Raw genomic sequence first — 17,854 nt, forward strand, 5'->3', positions numbered from 1 at the left:
AAGGACGGAATCAATTTGTCATGAGTTAAATAACTGAAGTGTTGATTGATTAACTGCTGAGGTTTTTACTATTGAATAAGCCCTATAGAATGGGTATGGGAGAGTCTGCTTCCAGCGCTCAGTGTTGCCATGTCAGTTGTTGTCATGTATAGTGCCTGCCTGTGTTTCTCTCTAATGTCTTTCTGTTTTGAGGTACAACAGTCCCAATGTGTGCTGTGAAATTTCCGACAGTTAATAATACATGCCCCAATTTATGTGTCTCGTTACAATGGCACGTGTCTCTGTCAGTATGTCTGCATTTTATCTGTGTGTGTGTGTGTGTGTGTGTGTGTGTTCACATGCCCTGCATATATTTGTAGTCACAAGTCTCTCTTTCAGCTTGTTTGTGAGCTTGTTTCTGTGTCAGAGGGTGTGTGCGTGTGTATGTGTGTGTGTGTGTCTGTCTGTCTGTACATGCCTGCGATGTCTGATGTACTGTCTGTAGTTTACTCCAATGGTTAATTTAGCAGAAAGCCAGTATGCGTGCATCTGGTTGTGTATGTGGTTCAGGAGTGACAGGACTCATCACTCTCTCATTCAGAAAGGCCTGTTATTAGATATACCACTGTTTGTAGCCTACACACACACACAACCTTTGTATTATCTTAGTATATGATGCGTGTCACCCATTCTGTTGACACACAGATACATGCATATACCCTGGCTTTTTTTTACCTAGCTGGTGCATGGCTCACACACACGCACGCACGCACGCGCACACACACAAAGCAAGCTGCAATTTTGTAGTATATGGGCAAGTGATGCACATCAAGCGAACTTGCACACAAACACAGGCACCAAAGCTTTATATTACCCGATCAAATGATGCGTGTCTCACACACAGACACACACACAGGCTTTGTATTATGTGATCAAATGATGCATGTAGCTATGAAGCTTGTTACATCCATCCAGCAGTGCCCTATATTATTCTGCAGCCATCCATACTGTGTGACAGTTCTTTTGATGCTTTGTAAGCACATTTCCTCACTGTGTATGTCAGTTACACTGCATTGTTCTCCAATGAAATATGGATGCAACGACACCCTTTATGTTTGGGAGATCATCACTTACTATGAAATATTGAGGCGGGAACCATGGAAAGGAGATCATTATTCACTTCGCATCATTCACTTCAGTTGTTTCTAATAAAAGCGAGAGTTTCTGAATTCTTGTCTTAGTTGCAGCTGTTGTCAATTTGTCATCTACACAGCGTCGTCCTTTTGATATGAAATGAAGCGACTTTGGACATGCAAAGGAGGTTGAGCATTAATGCGCTCGCCTGTGTCATCTTTCATATATCATGTCATTTAATTTAATTTTTATTTGATTTAAGTGTTTTAAACTCCAAGTGGTTTGGGTTGCATAAGAACTCAAAGAAAGCACATTTATGTTTTGAGACAATTTATTTGTAATAGGCTGAGATGCCACACGCCTGTGAAGTGCAACATAGTGAAGTATCGGGATAAATCGTGATTTTGTTTTTGAAAATGGTTTGTTCTCATCTGATCTCGCCTGATATCAGCGATGGATCAAACTAAGGTCTTGCAGAACTGTACTGAATAAAGGAACGTTAGACTATTTAAAAACATGTAAACCCCCATAGCTGAAGAAAAGGTGACAGTGAGCCTGTTCTGGATCTGCTAGCTTACAGCAGTCTGATTATAACAGCAGTTATCAGTTAGTATATGGTTTATAGGAGACAGCCTTTTCAGATGTAGAAGTCATGGAATATGCCACTGAATTTGTTATTTCCTGATAAAGGGGAGGCATGAAACAATAAAACAGTATGCACTTTGTGATATTTATGCCTGCAGTTTTCTATTGTGCATTTTACTAATGAAGTGGCCATTATTTGTAAAATAGTTAGGAAAAAAAAACATTTAAAACAAATTAACTGTGGCCCTAATGATGACGTATCATCATTGATACAGAGTATATTGGTATTTTGGGAGCTTTTATTTGTGCTTTTATTGTTTTACAGAAAAATGCACTTAGCAGTGATGAATTTTCTTAAAAAGTCAGTGTAAGCTGCCCTAATATTTGTAATGCTGCCGATTGACACATCGTAAGAATGTTTTCGACCAAATCACTTCAATACTCACTGGCATCCACCTTCATAAAATAAACCTTTATAAACCACATAATGTAAATGTTTTAATCATTTTACATCCTGTTTTGTTGCATTAAAAGAGGGCGAGTCAGCCAATGAAAGAAATGGTTGAACCAGTGTGATACAGATGTCAGATCTGAGTCCCTAGCACCCAGTATCTGCACCACCAGATACTGGGTATAACATCCAAAAGCATAGCAAAACTAGCCGGTCTTCTCTTCTATCTGGATATTTATTCCTCATACTGAGATATAAAATCAATAAACTTTAGATTAAACAGCAAGTTCATAGAAGTTCTGTTCACATTTTCAAATAAACACTCAATGTACATTTACTGGTAGACCATTGTTAGGGTTAATGTCAACAACTGGCATGAGTTTAGATAATACAGAGGGTCTTGACATTAGCTACTAGCTGTCAGAACATCTCATTAGCCATCGTCTCAGGCTGTGACCTTTTCATTTCCGCCTCGCACAGAAAATTCCACACTAACTTCTGTATCCACCGCTTGGATTATTTTGCTCCTACGCGTTTGTCTGGGTATCTTTATACCGGAGAACACATCACATAAATCATTAATTTGAATAAAGTGAATGTCATATGCAGTAAATGGCATCTTCTATTTTCCACTTACACTATATAGTGGAGCTCTTTTACATTAGATAGTTTGGTTTCAGGTTGTGTTCGTGATGTGTGGAAGCAAAAAAAAGACAGAAAGAAAGAACGAAAATGTAGACAGTTGTTTTTTTTCAAGGCTCGGCTGATACCTCTCTGTTGAGGTTTGTTATCTTGGTGTAACACTTTTATTTTTTTTTCAGGCAAGCAATCAGTAAAGTATGGAGAGAAAAACCTGACATAATTACAGTGTTGATGTTTGTCAGGTTAGGTCCAATTTAGCTCTGTCAATTTACCATGCTGTCATTCAGCATGCTTCAAAACTTCCATTCAAACTATAATTTATTTCCCCTCATTTTTAGTTTACAATTCTACCAACTTCGATCTACATGTCAGTCAAAACAGCAGCGGCTTCTTGTGAGATTACAGAGACAATAATGTTGAAGGTGCAATAAGAATATTTGCAGGATCAAAGCATTCGCATCACATTTATTTTAGCACTGACGTTAATTGACATAGGACGCAGTCACTGACAGTCACTCATAAAATCAGAAAATACTGGGGTGGGTGGGTGTGTGTGTCTGTGTCTCTGTGTCTGTGTGTGTGTCTGTGTGTGTGAGAAGGGGAGGAGGTCTATTTAGCCCCAGGGCAGACACACAGGAACAGCAGTGACTGACACTACCTTACAACTGAGGCCTAACAATGTCCGTTAATAATGTGTGCGTGTGTGCGCGTGTGTGCACTGCTCTGTTTACCATCCACCACCCTGACCCTGCATTGGTTTGAAGAAATAGAGAAACAAGGACAGAAATTCCTTCTTTTTCCTCATCTTCCATTTACAGTTACTGTTTGCCCTTGACTGTGACGTTACCTTACAAGATATTGAACACATAGATAGTTCTTTTTGTCTGTATACAGCCCATTTTGTATATACCGTGCTCTACCTGCTGCTTCGACCAACACATGGTGAAATGAAGAATGCTTAATTAATGATGAATGAAACTCTCCACTGTATAAAACATTTTCATTTCTCAGCTATTTTCTTATTCTTATTTAAACTTCTACTGACCTTAACCCTTATTTTGTTAATTAGTGTCTTAATTAAGACTATCAGTATAACATCTACCTTATGTCAAGCTCAATTTTGTGCACCTTGTAAATCAAAGTTTAGAAAATCATCTGAGCTTTTTTTTTTTCTTAACTGCGACAGTTAAAATCTGTGTAATGGCAGTGGAAGTTATTTTAATCAAACATTAAATGTAACTCTCAGCGAACACACAGTACTATAAACACCAGTATATCCATGCTGTAAATTGTAGAGGCAGAAGATTGTGAGTATGAATTGAAATATTTAGCACTTAAATGTTAACCTAAAATTTGTGAAAAACAAGGGCTTCTAATTTCCTGCAACTAGGCTCAAGTACAATTGGTGGATGTAAATGCAAGCCCACATGGGCGTGACCAATTAATTTTTGCAATTTTGGTGAACAACATGCTTTGCTGCCTTCTGTCTCCACCTCCAACCTTTCCCTCTTTTTTTCTGTCTCACTCTGCCTTTCCTTTTCTATAGGCTGAGGCCTGTTCACTGTGCGCTAAGCACTTCAGTGCCTTCTGGAACAGAGGGGAAAATGACTTGGCAAGCATATCCATTTCTAATCGTGTGTGTGTGTGTGTGTGTGTGTGTGTGTGTGTGTGTGTGTGTGTGTGTGTGTGTGTGTGTGTGTGTGTGTGTGTGTGTGTGTGTGTGTGTGTGTGTGTGTGTGTGTGTGTGTGTGTGTGTGTGTGTGTCCTCATGCCAGCTTCATCCAAGCATTTAGTTTGGTGGCCCTTGTGCCTGCATTCAGTGATTGCTGTGTTTTATCTACACACACACACACACACACACACACACACACACACAGACACACACACCCCTACACAAACACAGAGACACATACACCCCGTTGTCGCAGCAAAGCAAACTGGGAATTCACAGCCTGCCGTGCGAGGGAGAGATTGGCTCTATTGAGTGTCTTGGTGGCTTGCCAGTTCAGTTTTAGTGTGTATGTCTTTGTGTGTCTGTGGTTTTGTGTTTAGTGTGTAGGCCTATGTGTGTATGTTTGATGGGCTTATACATCTTTGACTTTGAGCGGTTAAGGGTGTTTGTATTCACCAGTGGGATGGGGGACCAAAGTTAATATAGCTCAACAGCAGAATTGTTCTTGAAAGCTCTTTAATAATCACACAGAGACAAGGCCACACTGCATTATTACTTGGTGGTAAAAGTTGTGATTAGTTTTACAGTTTAGTTTTAAAGACATTAATATCTGTTTAGCTTTGGAAAAAGGCTTGATTAATGTCTTCTGACACAAGATTTGTATTGGCTGTGTATAGTCTGCGTAACAGAGAGTGAATTAAATAGTTAAAATCATGTGTCAAATAAGTCATTCTGAAAGAATATTATTCACAATCTTGTGCCTCAGTGACCTTTCTTCCAAAATTCAACCGGGGAACACAAAAAATACTGCTGTAGTGAGTATTGAAATCCCATATGTTAAAGGTTCATGGAGGAACTGTTAGGATTCATGAACACTTAATGAAAAGCTTTTCATGAGACTCATAAAGTACTCAAAGTTCCTTTTTCCTTTTCAGAGTAGTTCACTCAGATAGCAGATACAGATGTTGGCAGACAAGTCACATTTAACAAGGGTTAAAAATGTAACTGTGAAAGGGCACTTCGGTCATTGCTCAAGGAAAGACAGGTTTTAACTTAATGAGCCATCTGAATAGTTCTCAATTTTTTTCATCAAACAGCAGGAATGTGCATTACATCTATTTAATCAAGAATTGGACAAAATGAGAAGTCACCTTGAGGTCTCATGGCTGTTTTCCTCTTGCTAATGTTTGATCAGAGTACTTCAGATAGCAGCTCTGAAACTTTTAATGATGTTGTCAGGGAAATAACTGTACACTGCATGAGACTCCGGAGGGCTGGTTTGTTGCCATGGTGAGTTGTTCCTGTGGCATTGTCCACACATGAAACAATGTTCATATACATAACTACATTGTTAATGTTTAATGGCAGCCTTCTAATATGTAGAAAAGGAGGGTATAATTATCTTAATGGGTAACTTTTTTTAATTTAATTTTTCAACCTGGACCTTATTTTGTCTTGTTTTTGTGTCAAAGTGACTAATGGGGACAACATTTTTTAATTTAGTCCAGGGTGCAAACTATACCATGGTTTTTGGGGGAGCTATTTTTGTATGAGAGATTTAGATTGTAATTAGAAGTGTCAACATTATAGAGCAATGCAACAAAAAGGTGTGTCCTATGTTACCTGGTGCCTTATCCTCTATATTATCCTCAATAGCAGTAGCTACTCTCCCTAGCAGGGCTAGCCATGTCAGCCTATTCTAAATCCAAAAAAAGGAGTCTTGGAGGGAAATATAGAATTGAATTAGTACATGGATTTGTTTGCTTTCACCACCAACACTTCTGGCTTACTGGCATTATTGATCTGTGTTGAGAAATTAGTATTATAATACTCAAATATGTTTGATGATTTTCTATTTTTAATTTAATGAAGAAAATGCTCTTTTGATAATAAAGGTTGCTGAACCCTGATCTAGAGAGTCCATTTCAAACCTTAAAATATGCACATCTTTCATGCATAATGAGTTTTATTCAATTTTTAAATCCCATTCATACTAATTAGACGTTTTACAATTTTTCAACTATTCCTACTCCTTTATGTAACCCAGAGAGAATTAGAGAGAATTCCTCTCTGTAAGTTTTATTTTATTTTTGCTAAACAAAAATGTTTCAGTCAAATTAAGGTTGCTTAGACTTGCTTCTTAATGGCTATGTCAGTCAATGCACACATCTGATCGGAGGGGAATTGAGTCCCACTCCATCCAGGCTGAAATCTGGCAGCGCAGTCAAGGCCAACATGAGCAAACAAGTGTTACTCGAGTTATAAACTAGTTCAGCTGAAGTGAAAGTGGATAAATAAATGAAGGCGACCTTGAGACGACATGTATGTGAAGAGGAAAATATGATTCTAGGATCTCTGTGCTCGATCTTAACCGCTTTGGGTCTTGGTAAGTTTAGCTGACTTTGGCTCATGCGGATAGTAGCCAGTGCTGTCTATCGACACCAGGCACTGCAGTGAGCTGTTGTTTTATCATTGCTGATATGTTCACTTGACATTGTATTTACTGCTGTGATATTGAGAGTGTTAAAGTAATGGCACTGAGAATTAAAGCAGCATATCTCTGCTAGAAAATATATAAATATGAGTTGTAGATCAAGTTTTTTTTACTTTGATTACTTTTGTGCTTTTGTTAGTTTTAATAAATGAATGGTGTAAACATTGATAAAATATTCAATATGAGAAATACTACAGGTCAAAATAGGTCATTCATTTAATTACTATTGTGTTACAGTAGTATTTTGATACGCTTGATGTGATTTGATTTAGTATGACTCAATATAGTTCTTATCTTATTCAAAAACATATACAAAAGTAACAAACTTGAACTTGAATGGATCAAAGGAATCCTGAACTCTATTCTATACCAGAGACATTTCATTTCATTGCTGTGAATTGTGTCAAGTATAACCATTTTCACGTGGTTTATGTTCATTTGTACTCTGAAACACAGTGAAAACTGTTATTGTGGCACCAGAATGTTGGTTTAGAAAGGAAACCTTTATTTTACAAACTTTCAATACATTCAGTATTGAAAGTAAAGTCAACTCCTCGTACAAACCTAGATACTGATCCTAAATATATTTGAATATTCTGTAAACTCTAGGTGGGTTACATTTAATTGCTTCTTTATAGAGTTAAGTCAGCAATGCAGTTAAGTTTCTGGCTCATTCATAGTAATTTAACCCTTTCCCAGTTTTCAGACTCCTTCACCCACTTCGTCATGATTAATTTCTCAAATTCTTAAAAAAAAGCCATCAATTCAGCTTTTCAGCTAATTTTAAAATATTGCACTTCTTTCATACATTTTTGCTGCTATTCAAGTTTATCCTTATAGTTAACAAATGTTAGCACACTAAATAATACACTAAAGTAAGAGAGCGACCATGACAAATATTATACCTGTTAAAGATCAGCCTATGAGCATGTTTGCATGCTGACATTTGCATTTAGTACTACAGGGCTAGGGCAAGTCTTCTCATAATCTAATAAAACTCAACCATAAACAATCATTGCAATAAATCTCATATCTATTTAAAACTATGTTGTTCCTACTCTGTCAGTATTTCCTCCTCTACATGTGTCTTAATATTATTTAATTTGTTATTAATTTGACAGAACCTTGCAATTATAGGCATCATTCATTTACTCTGTTGCCTGAGAGTCAATTGCACCCCTCTATGCCCTCTGATATTATGATATGACCTTGTCATAAAATCTTTAGACTGAAGGAAGAAATCAATGTAAACTCATGTCTGGAATTCAGTAGGAAGCTGTCAACTGATGCTTGATGGAATTATAAAGACAGACACACACATTTGGGGTAAGCAGATCCTGTAAATGATGGTGGAACTAATCTATTGCTGCTAATTAGAAATGAGCGATAGGGAAGGATGAGTAAGAGATGTGTCTGTGAGGGGGGGAGGGAATTATTGTGCAAGAAAGAGCCATAAAAGAGCCATAAAAGTACATGCAAGAGGGAGAACAGGAGTCACAATCCTGCCAAGGCCGACAAATGGCAGCCAGCACTAACTGAAGATGTGTTACACTGCTTGAATCACATCACAGCAAACATTAAGGACTGAATGGGCCATTTTAGGGCAAGATGAGTAAAGTGTTTATAACTTGCATCATGTCTCAAAAGCATCATGCGAAAATGTTACAATACAACTTATTTGTTGATTGTGTTCGCATGAACTTCTACCCTAGGTACAGTGAGCTCATTATTTCCTTCTGAAGACCCAATTTATATCACAAATGGTATGAACAGTATGTATGTACAAGACCTTTGCTTAGGATTGTTCTTCTAAAAGGCAGTGTATATTAGTCTTAAAGAGACAAACCAGAGGTTGTGACCTCAGTACATACTTGACTTATTAAGTGTTCAGGAGGAGCATTATTCTGCAAAAACATTCCTTACCTTTTGCTTCAGATTTATTGACAAACATATATGAGTTGTTATTTGTGAAAAACCTTGACATGTCCATAAAGCTAACTATGCCTTTTCCAGTGCGCAGTGTGTTTGTCTACTCAGGTGTGGGAACGGTTCATGTTTATATCTGAGTCAAAGTGAGAACTGTCAATCACTTATTGTGCAACCCTTTTTAAATTAGGTCTCCCTTAAGCAAATCAAATGTGAAGCTGCCAGACCACAATGAGGAAAATGACATTGTGAGAGGTCTTTCCTAGAATAAGCGCTTTTCCAAGATATTATTTTCCACTAGCATAATCGTTACATTTTTACAAAGCGTAAGTGCAAGTATTGGACATATCGAGACTGACCACTGAGTATTGAAATTAACATTACGTGAACATGAAAAGACAATTATGAACCAATTTAAAAGTGCAAACCTAAAAAAACTATACAACAAGTCAACAATAAACAACAATATCAACATACAGTATATTACCAGTATATGTGTTTGCTTTTACTGGGATAAATTAATGCCAGTGAATATATGTAGTAAAGAGCAATATACTATAGAGGCTAGTAGACCCAGCCAGGGCTGGTATCTCCATTCAGGTATGCACAGTTCCCCAAAGCCACTGTAGACCAAGCAGTGAGCCTTCACTGTTACTGACAGGTCAAATGAAACCCAGAATCCCCACACTGTATCTCATCAAATGTATAACTCCACATCTCTGTGTAAAACATGACTGTTCCTACCCTGCTGAGCATCATTCTCATTCAGATTTTAAAATCTACTCTCATAATCTCTCTCTCTGCCTTGCTCACCCAACATATGTCACAGGAGCAAAACCTTCTAGGTCTATCTAGTCTAGCCCACTACTATTAGTCATTGACTGACAATGGTATCTGTAGCTTATTGAAATAAATATCTGGACATATGGAGAGAAACATATCTCTTTCTAAAGTTCACTGGCTTAATGTGGATGTACTACAAGGAAGGTGAAATCTTACCTGTCCTTGTTTCTCCCTGTGAAAATCCAGCATACTTACAACACAGATATCACACACACAAATGTGTGCAGACACATTTATACTCCTAAGAAGAGGGAGCTTTTATTTAATGGACACCTCTTTACCTCAGTGTGTGTGAGTGAGAGAGTAGAGGTGTGATTGGTTAGAAATGACTTAATGTCACAACTGATAACACACGTCATCCCTGCTTTGCCTTCTGCTTAGGAATATATTTTATTTGTAAATGAGAATTTTTTTCTGTTTCTTGAATGCTGCTTTTGCTGACACTTTCTGTGGCACGTTGAAAAACAACAATCACACCTAAAGAGTTGAGAAGTCATTCATAAGGCAGCCTCGCAGCAAGAAGAGAAGTCAGAAAAGAAATAATAATAGCGTCCAAATGCCCTTAAGACATTTTCATCACATTTGTGTGTCATGGGGACTCTCTACCTCTCTTCTCTTTTCCTTGTTTAGTTCCTCTTTGCTTTCTTCCTCTTCCTTTTTTCTCTTCCTCTCCTTGCCACCCTTCTTCTGTCTTGACAACTCTAGTTAATTTAATGTCAGCTCTGCCAGCTTGTCTCATCACTGTGAGACAAACAGAACTGAGCAGTGTGAGAGTGAGAGAGTAAAAGAAGAGAAGAGTGGTAAAAAAGGAATCAATAAATGGATAATAAAGGTAAAAAAAATACACAGACTGACATAACTGAACTGATACATAAGAGTTTGCACTTAGCTTTCCCACAATCCTTTGCCTCTTACAGAACAGGCAATTACAATTTCACAGGTTGAAATCAAAATCCCCCATGGTGTGTGTGTGTGTGTGTGTGTGTGTGTGTGTGTGTGTGTGTGTGTGTGTGTGTGTGTGTGTGTGTGTGTGTGTGTGTGTGTGTGTGTGTGTGTGTGTGTGTGTGTGTACTCCATGAGATAGAGCAGGCTGTCAAAGTGATTTCAAGCTGTTTATAGCCTAAGCTCACAAAATGGATCCTCATGCAGGAAAAGGGGTAAAAGAATCTAAATCCCCCCCACCACCCTTTTTTTGAAAAGAAAACTAATTCCTTGAATATTAATTGCCTGGCTTGACGATCGGCTTATTTGTTTGTGATGAGGCTGCAAAAGAAAAGTACCCATAATCCCTGTCTCCTTCTCTCTCTCTCTCTCATGCTGTCTACTGTCTGCATTAATCTCTCTTTCTGCCCTTTTCCTTTACTCTCTATAAATCTTTTTCTCTCTCTATCTCTTTCTTTCTTGGAGAATGTTAGTCATTTGTAGATTTTTTCTTTGGTAAAAAGAGGAGCATCTTTGAGTCGGTGTAGCGGTGTCATCTAATATCGAAGTGCTAATATCTAATTTCTGGTCCCGCTTTATTTACATCCCTGAAGATTTATGGCCCACGTCAGGTTTCATTTTCAAGCCCCAGAGTGTAGCTTGATTTATTCCCATTATAATAGTATCTCCACTTTCCAGTACCCCTCTCAGATTCCTTACGGCATACTGTGTAGGCTACAAGCGCTATATAATCTCTCTGAGTGTTTGTATCAGTCATCAGCGTTTATGGGGTATCAACCTTTATTCATCCAGGGAAAGTCAACTGAGCGTACTTTTTTTTCTCTTTTTTTTTCTTCACTCACACGGATAGGAACTGTAGAGTGTCACCACATACTCCCATTGTATACACTGAGCTGCAGCAGTTGAAGGCTTGACACATTGCTCAGGGGCACTTAAATTGTGGCTAGTGAAGGAGGGAAAGGCACAGAGATGAGGAAACTCCTATTTGAATCAACAATTTGATTTATTTGAGACTCCCCTTGATGCATAAAGAGAACTGACTTTGGTTTTGGTGACATGAAAGAGAGAATAATCTGCTACCTGTGGATATGCTCTGGTGCTTCTGCATCAGAGAAAAGCTCAGGCATGGGGTTGAAACTCGATTTGATATGCTGACAGTAAGCATGCCCTGTGTGTTTGTGTGCAAATGCATGATATCAATGTAACCTTTAGTTTATTAGCACAGGAGTGCACCATGTTGTGTTTCAAAACAGCAAGCATGTCTCTCCAACACCACAGTGTTGGTCATGCTTTCCAATAGATTTCAAGACTTTAGATATTTTATTGGAACTGGTCACTTTAGTTCTGGCTTCCCTTGAACTGCAGCATTCATAGTTAAGGCTTTAAATATGATGTGACACTAATAACATGAACTTCACTTGGATTTTTTTAGGGTTTTTTTTGTCTCACTTCATTTGTCTGAATTGGACCCTTGGTTTTCTTTTGCAGTTTGTGTAAACACATCCACTGCCAGCCCATGGATGTAATCTCTAACTGACTGCAGACGTTTTGTGCAACAGCCTGTCCTCCTCCATGCAGTGTGTGTGACAGATCAGACTTACCAGCAACTCAAACTGTTTCACTTATTATGCCTCCTATTTTCTGCTGTCTCTGTACATTAAGGAAAGGAGGGATGCAACTTGGAATAACAGCACATTTTTCAATGAAGTTGAAACATTACCAGCTGTAGCACATGTGTCTTTACTGCTTACGGTGATTTTGTATACATTCATACCACCTCTAAATTTCACATTGCACCTGAATGCAAAACATATTCTAACCGCCTCTGGTGCTACTGTGAGGCAGCATTCACACTTAGTCACCGTTGCGGTGATAAGACAAACTGAAGCTGTTTCAAGCCTTCCTACAGAGCAAGCAGGTTTTTTCTCTGCATGGGTGGAAAAAAATAGAGTGGGGAACAGCAGATAGAAATCCTACAACACCTGGGAACAGAGTGATTATAGAATGGGCAGGGAGCGGAAATTGCTGCCACTCCCCTCCACTCACTTACTCTCCCTGCTTTACACTCACTTGGGACTTCAGCAAGGTTGATTAGGTCAGACCTCTGGCAGGGCTCTACTCATTCTCTTTCATCTACATTTTTTAAGCTGTCTTCAGGAAGCAGTTTAAGCCCTCTTTTCTAACCTGTAGGGCTATTTAGCAAAGTGGATGTCACATCGCTGGAGTCAGTGATGTCCTGTTGATGGATCTTCTCTCTCTCTCTCTCGCTCTCTCTCTCTGGCTGTATTGTGCTACAGTAGATGATTAGTTTCAAATGCCTCTTTTCCATAGCGTCCTGTGGCAGCCAAAGAATGTGTGGGGAAAACGTTTACATTTGGAAAATTTGTGATGGGCTCAATCTTCCCGTTGTCAGTCCTGCAAGTTAGCAGCACTTTGGGAAATCATGCTCTCCTGTCTGGTGATTTATTTTGATTCTTACAATCTGCTACAGCAGTCTCTCCCATGGGACTTATAATGTTGCAATTACTGCTAAATATATTGGTAAGCAAATATGATATATTTGTACTTCTTAGTACAAAATCTCAGTTTTGGGGCCTACAATCCCTACAGAAAAGTAATCTATACACACCCAGCTTCCAGAGCACACCCAGACAATATCAGGTAAAATTACATCTTCAAATGTTGTGTTAAGTGAGATTGTAGTGCCTGTGGTAAATCAGTTTCCGTAGGGTGTTAGTGTATAAACCCAGCTGAGCAGAGCTCACATTTTGCGGAGGACAGGCTTATGGAAAACATATTTTACCCAGCGTGGGATGGTGTAAAAAACAGGCTTTATCTCTCTCTCTCTCTCTCTCTCTCTCTCTCCATAGTTGAGTAATATTGTTAAATATTAATCTAATATTAGATGCTGTACGATTAGTAACAGCACATCTTGCTGACCTGTACTTTTATGCTCCCTGCAGTACGTATCTATGTGTGTGTGTGTGTGTGTGTGTGTGTGTGTGTGTGTGTGTGTGTGTGTGTGTGTGCGTATGCTCAGTAGTGTTAAGGGCATTAAAGTGTGAAAGCGTTTCTAAATTGCTCCTAAATTGCTCTAGGGAGGGGTTAGGTGGATATATGCCCTGCAGGGCTAATAGAAGGAGCATCATTCTTCCATGCAGAAGAAGACACTGCACATATACAGTACATATACACAGAGTACATTCTGTATGTATACACATGCACTGCTTTCCCCATCGTCTCCGCCACACTGATCACCCTCCCTGATCATCTTCCCCTTTTTGTTCTTCTTCTCCTGCCCACCTCTTTTTGATACTCATAAGTTCATTTTTCTTCTTCTTCTTTCTTCCTCTCATCCGTATGAAAGAGGAGAACTTGATTTCTCCCACTCGCTCTCGCTCATTGCCCTCAATCGCCTCCCCCCTCCTTTATTTTTATCTGTCTCCCTACCCAGTCAGGTTTAATCCTGTTAGTCACGGTAGATATATGGGGTCCCGCTCACTCTGTTTGACTCTGTTCCAGAGAGTCATTCCCCAGAGAGACCCTATGGATTCATTTGCACAGACACAGCGCACATAAGCACACACTTTTGTGGGGAAACACATGTTTATACACAAACACACATGCATACGTTGGATATACCCACTTTCACCACTGTGAATGTCTGGATCAAAATAAGTTTAAAAATCAGGATTTTATGAACTATTAAAGAAACTGGCGGCTCCATTTAAAATACACGATACAGTACATTATGCAGTGCAATTGAACAACCCATCCATATACTTCTCTGTCTGATGTCTTTGATACATGAAATGAAACACTTACCCAGTAACCATCAATGCAACCACGATCTTACATAGTTGTGAAATGAATTTAAGTATAGCCATTTGCATCTCTATTTCTTTTCAATTGTTTCTTTTGAAATGTCCACTGGTCAGTTATTCTTTTCCATCCTGCCACATAAAGTTTCCATAAAGTGTCATTATTTTTTGCCTATAATATCTACCACATGAAGGCATTAATGCTTTTCTGTGTGATTCTCTAAGTGTGCAGTATTATAATGTACACTCACTTTAGTCTTAAACAGATGAAATCAAGAGGAAGACAGAGACCAAAAGAGAGATTTGACACAAGAGCAGAAGAGATGTCTCAATAGATTTCTTTTTTTCATGTCCGCCCACTGAAATGTTAAGATTACTCCCTCATTCCCTGAGATTACTGCACCGTACCAGATCATTAAAGAGAGATTTATCTAGTGTGATGGTGTTCTGCTATGAGTTTTTCAACTATGAGGATGTACAGGACAGCACATCCCCTTGCAGTTCCTGTCTTTTATATACAAGTGAAGGGATAGAAGTAATATAGATAAACCTGACGTCTGAGCTTAATCCAAAAGTGTTGACATGTTGTTTTTTATTCACTCTAGGCTTAGAACAGGTACAAAGTGCCTTGCTCTTTTTCTGCATATAATTTTTATTTTTTTACATTTTTGTTAAATATACTACTGATCTCTCCCTCTTTCATTCTGCCCCTTCTTTGTTTCTCCTTTTTTAAATGTATTTCTTTCTATATTTCTGTCTTGTCTTCTTTTCCTAATATTCTATCTGTCTCTCAAGTTTGCAGTAGGGGCAGTTGTCTGCCTCATGGACCAACAATAGAGGTCTGTGTGTGTATGTGTGTGTGTGTGTGTGTGTGTGTGTGTGTGTGTGTGTGTGTGTGTGCGTGTGTGTGCGCGTGCACACACGGGCCCCATCCTGATTCAGGCCTTGTCTGTGGGCCCCCCTCTCATTTTAATTAAAGAGCAGATGCACTACCCCTGTCCCGTCTGCCATTCCCTTTTGTATGTGTGTGTGCATTTGTCTTGTTTCCACCCAGCGTGCCCTCACCATGTGCCAGTTTTAAGCCATATTGTACCCAGGACTGTTAGTGTCATCCGTGTGGAAGATGAATTAGTAGGCAGGAGGGCGAACCGGAGGATGACACACAGCTAGTTCTTCAAATATGTTAAAAACCATAAATTGTGTAATAAGAGGTATGGTTAAATCATTTTTTAAAGATAATTTGAAGACACAAGGAATCACACACATATATTCACATGTACACACACAAAGACACATATTATACAGCATGCTTGTTTTAGGATATAGATAAAGAGATACCTGCATGATGCTGACCTAGAATATAGAATCTATATTCTAGGTCAGTATCATCATATTATATTATATCTATATTATGGATGATAAGTTGTTTATTATCATTATAACAGGTTCTTACAGTATATCTTCAAATTGTTCACTCACAGCACAAAAAATAATTCCTGTGGGCCAAAGTGTGTGTGTGTGTGTGTGTGTGTGTGTGTGTGTGTGTGTGTGTGTGTGTGTGTGTGTGTGTGTGTGTGTGTGTGTGTGTGTGTGTGTGTGTGTGTGCGTGCGCGTGCAAGTGTGTTTCAGGGGGAGTGGGGGGCTGTGTATAAATATAGACTGTGCAAGAGCTACACTAATTCTTAGCAGTTGCCTCCTATTGCATCAGTTGACAATCAACAGATGGAGTCAGCTAAAGACCAACTAATAAGTTTGGTGATTAATGTGTTGGAGACTGGACACAAACACTGATTTTTACGGGGAGCTAAAGAAAAGTTTTAAGACAATTTATATCTTTTCAACCATACATATTACATGTTATGTGTTACCATTCTGATACATCCTGTTTTACACTGGCTAAATGCACACAGTGACAGAACAGCTCCTTTGTCTATATAATTGAATTGACACTCTAACTCTAACAGCCTTGCATGAGACTTCACCATAGAAGTAGGCTTGCACTAACCTTAATTTTCCTTCCCCACGCGCAGTAATTGTAAGATCTTGTTGCCTCTGGTTGTTGCTGTCTTCTCTCACTTTCTGACATGTGAATGTTATGTGTCTTTATTGTTCTTAATAAATAAGGGGCATTTTCACTGTGACAGTGATGACAACAGTAATGCATTGGCTTACAAATGCTCTTAATGGAGCTATTTGGCCAACATAATGTGTTCATTATAGGAAAGCACATTAAGTCAAGGTTCTCTCTACTTGTCTGCTTCTCTTCACAATGTCTTTTAATGTGTTATTTATCTTGTGCCATGAACATAAAGATTTTCTTTTTGTGTGTTGTGTCACCAACAGAGGATGAATGGCATAAGTGGTGGTGTGTGTGTGTGTGTGTGTGTGTGTGTGTGTGTGTGTGTGTGTGTTTGTGTTGAGCAAATATGTGTTTATGTGCATTAGTGGAGTGAAAGATTGAAACCTTGCTGGTTGATGTAACAGAATGGTAATTGAAATGTTGTTTTGGTACATAAAGTGCTTTTTCCAAATGTGCTGTATTATGCCTTCAGCCTCTCTCAATCTCTTTTCTCTTTTTCCCACATACACACACACACACACACTTTTAGGCACAGAGCCCGTGTTGCTACCCAGACATTTGGCAAGTCACTCATCTCTCTGGATCTACGTGTATATGTGTGTGTTGCCAGGGCATTACAACATCTCTAATTCCCTTAGCCAACCAAATCACAATAATGAATGTTGCTCTAGTTGTTGTTGTTCCAGTAGCTTCCACCACGCTCAGGATATAACATATATCAATGAAATTGTGATTTTTGTAAACGAAATGTAAAACTATTGAATCATCTCGGAAGAAAGGGAAAATATTCTATTTTATTCTTTTATGTGCTCCAATGTAAAGAAAATCATATGGCCAACAAAAGTATTACTTCATGGAAATTTAATGAAAACACTATCTCTCTCTCTCTCTCTCTCTCTCTCTCTCTCTCTCTCACACACACACACACACTCACACACACACACACACACACACACACACACACACACACACACACACACACACACACACACACACACACAGACATACACAGATGTACATACTCTTAGACCTCTCTGCTCCTTTCGGCTCTTTCTCCTATGGATCTTTTGATGCTTTCAATCAATAGACTTACTTTCTTCCCTGTTGGATTGTACACAGATCTGTTGTCGAAACAGGGCCAGTGGCAGATCTGCTGGGAATGCACATACCCCCCCTACACACACACACACACACACACACACACACACACACACACACACACACACACACACACACACACACACACACACACCAGATGCTGACTGAAAACAACTCTGTGATATAT

The sequence above is a fragment of the Dicentrarchus labrax genome, unplaced genomic scaffold (assembly GCF_905237075.1).
Source record: "Dicentrarchus labrax unplaced genomic scaffold, dlabrax2021, whole genome shotgun sequence".
NCBI classification, from domain to species: Eukaryota; Metazoa; Chordata; class Actinopteri; family Moronidae; genus Dicentrarchus; species Dicentrarchus labrax.